The sequence below is a fragment of the Mus musculus genome, chromosome 9 (assembly GCF_000001635.26).
Source record: "Mus musculus strain C57BL/6J chromosome 9, GRCm38.p6 C57BL/6J".
NCBI lineage: Eukaryota > Metazoa > Chordata > Mammalia > Rodentia > Muridae > Mus > Mus musculus.
In genome coordinates this window covers 15,664,287-15,668,138 of record NC_000075.6, presented here as the reverse complement: position 1 = coordinate 15,668,138, position 3,852 = coordinate 15,664,287, and positions in this window count along the sequence as shown.

Genomic DNA, 3,852 nt, shown 5'->3' with positions numbered 1-3,852 from the left:
TACCCTACCTTTCTGATGTGTGCCCAGCCATCTTTCTAGGTATATAACACATTGGCAAACATCATTACAATTTATATTTTCCCTGTCTGTACAAAAGATTGTCCCAGCTCCAATTCTGTGCTTGGCAATGGTCATATAGCAATAAACAAGAAAAGCATTAGCCTTGCCTCCCATGGGATAGATAGTAAATACAACAGCAACTGAAATTTTAAGTTGATATAAATGATTAAGACATGGATGAGAGCCCTACCACAGTCTTGTCATGGGTGTTTTCAACTGGGGCGTGACAAGATGAGTGTATTTCAAGACAATGAAGCCAGCAGCCAGCAATGGGGGTACACTCACATACGCACAAAGGTGAAACCAGCCATCATTTCTTTAAAAAAAAGTCTTAGTCTGCTATCTGTGAATCCCTTTGGAGAGTGCAAAGATAAACATCAAAAATTTTAAACCTCAGATTCACTCCTTATGAGTTTCTATGTTTGCATCTTGTTTGTCTTACAGCAAATTTCACAGTCTTCATCCACCTCCCAGTAGGGTGTGGAGCATTCTGTTTCCAAATCACTGTGAAGAGTAACTCTATCTGACAGCTTGACTGGACTAAGAGATGCTCAGATGGCTACTGGCTATTATTTCTGGGTGTACGTGCCTTCAACAGTGTTTGCTAACAGGTCAGTACTTGAACCAGTGGAGTGGATAAAGAAGAGCCACTGACTAGTGTGGGTGGGTGTCATCCAAAGGACTAAGAATATGAATGAAACTAAAAAGACAGAGAAGGGATAGGTTCACCTTTTGCTTGAGTTAGGACAGACATCTTCGCCTGCTCTGGGACATCAGTACTCATGTATTGCGGGAAATATTTTTAAAAAAGAACCGCCAAGTTCTGGCGCTCCATGCAGCTACTCTCTGCCCAACAACTCTGCTGCTTCCATGGCTAGACCCATTCAGCGACTGATTGCTTCTTCCCAGCTCTGGCTCGATGCCTCAGGGCCACTCGTACCCTCTCAGCCATAATCCTTCTGTGGGCAGCAGTCCCACCTTCCAGTAACCCAGTAAAACAAAACTCTAGAAACATAATTAATCAGTCATATTTATATATCGATAAATTTTCAACTCACAAGATGCCCACACAATAATTTCAGGGCCAATTGAAAATGGTACAACCTGCCCACCTAGATCAGACAAGTCATTCCAATTATTCTATCCATATATGACATTCATAACTACCTGTGGCTATTTAAAATCACACAGGATCAATATGTTCTTCCTGTCCATCCTCCATCTTGCTTCCTTCTCCCTCTCTCCTGAGAGGTTCTCTGTCACTGCAACTCTTAACTCCACCTCCCTTTTCCCTGTCCAATCACAGGCCTCCTTCTTCACTAATATTTAAATAGATTGAACAGGGAAAATCCGGCTACACTCATGATTCTCAGTCCTTCTGACTGACTGGAACCAGGATTCATTTCACCAGCTGACCAGCATTTCAGCCAGGAGGTGGACTCAGAATACCTTCAGGGACAAACAAAAAACAGCATCTACTTTCCTGGGCCTCAGGCTTTCAGAAAATAGACCATGGAAATTCCCCACTCCATAACTGCATGACTTGGTCCTATATGAATTCCTCTGTATCTACAGAGACCCTTTCCTAAGATCTTCACTAACTTCAGAGTAAGGAACACTACACTCAAACACCATCTTATAAGTTGAGAGACTTTAGAAAGTTACTTACCCTCTTGGATGTAAGAGGATATTCTTTCTATACAGATTTACAGGTTGCAAAATAAATCTAAAGAAAGAATGGGCAGGCTGTAGAGCATGGCTGATGATGGGGAAGGAGCAAAGACAAGAACAAGAAGATCAAGTACCAGAGGGGCTCTGTCACAGAAGACTAAACGGCTTAAGGCTTCCAATGGGAGATGAGGCACAAGGTAGAGTCCCTCCAGATTGCCTCCTGTCTGAGAGGAGGCCAGAGACATCAGATTAGATATTTACCTTGGGAGTTTGGGGGATTGAGGTCACTTCTCTGATAATTAAAATATTGAGCCTTATTTCCATCCTTCTGTCACTGAAGGCAGGTGTCATGAATGAAAGGAGAAATGAGAAGGAAGCTTAGATGGAGCAGGGCTGAGCAAGGAGAACTTCTAAAGCCAGCCATAAGCTCTAACCACATCATTGCACATGGCTGAAAGCGTGGCTGGAAGAGGGGCGTCAGCCTGCAGTTCTGGACATGAGAGACAAAGCACATGTAGCTACAGATACATCCGAGAAAAGTGCATAGAAAATGTCAACAACCACTACTTACAGCATGTGTGCCTCATAGATGACCCGTCTACGGAATCCATCCATCCATCTTGAGGTAATTAATTATTCACCTCAGTTCTTCAGCTTTTCCCTTCTACCAGTGAACACACTTTAATGTTAAAAATCCTGCCTGTTGGCTATTACACTCACTTTCATTGTGAGTCTTTCATTAATACTTTTATAAATCTTTTAATTATTTAGAAATACCAGAAGTGTATTGAATTGTTTGATGCCACTTAAATTTTATGGCTGTCAAATAATTTCTATTCGTTATTAACCTAATAACTCATTGCACAAAATAATGGCTTTCATTATGACACTCTCCTGCATATATACCATATAATTTGATGGTTTTTTTTTTAATGTAGAAAGCACAAAACGTTGACGAGACCTGGTGTCATCATGTTTTCTCAGCAGAGATCTGCTAAGCCTCTGTGACAACTGTGAGATACAGAGGATACAGAGGTCTGAGAACACAGCTCTTCCAACAACACTCAGTAGAATTTCTCTTCCAGTCAAACCTTAACACTTTAAAAAAAATCACAGGTATTTCCATTTATGACAAAATAAATATTTAATTATTTTCAATAAGTTTAGTCAAACATTCCATTTGGTAAAGGAAAATGGAGAAAGAGTAGATCTGGGAGACAGGGGAGGAGGAAGGAGGGGTGGAGAAAGGGAGAATGTGTTCCATTTGAGAATCTCATCTCCCTGAGAATGTAGGAAAACAAAAGAAACTCTTGACGATTTCAAGCTCTTTGATAGCTGTGGTATCAAGATCAATCTGTAAGCAGCAACAATAAACAGTACAGGATACATTCTAGAAGGTCCAACAAATGCTACGTGCAAGCCAGGCGTGGTGGCACTCACAGTCACGAAGCCTTTGTAACTGGCTCAATGTCACAGACAGGTCTGTGAGTGTGGGAGTTGGAAGCTGAATGTCTTCATCTATGCAACCAGAGGCCATATTCCCTTCACCTATAACCTGCGCCACGGCTTCATTCTGTTCCTGCTCTCCCTTTGCTCCATGTGCACGACTGAACTGTGAACTCTTTGCCTCTGCCAAGTGTCCTCATTGTGACCTGCTACCTCAAGAAGCCAGGAGAGCCAGAAATACAAAAGTCAATCTAGAAAAGGCTTAGTTTAGAAATTAGGAAGGAAGGCTACGACAAGGTCACAGATATGCTGGTTCCCACTACATGTCCCTGAAAAATAATTAACTTGCAGCTTCAAATAGGTAATATGGTATGGCATAGAATCAAAAATATCACATGAGCAAGTTTTTGGTCCTTGCTCACTAAGAAGACCAAGCACAACAATGTTTATTTGAAGGCAATGTGTTAGTTCACTTTCTTTACTGTCATGACCAAATCCCTCACCAGAAGCAGCCTAAAGGAGGAAGGAATTACTACAGCTTACAATTGGAGCTTACATCCCATGAGAGAAGGCAGACATGGAAGATAGAGCAGGAGGCTGCTGGTCACTGTCATGCTGTCAGAAGCAGAGAACAGACGACTGAGCTCAAAGCGCCTCTTAAGTGACCAACTTCCT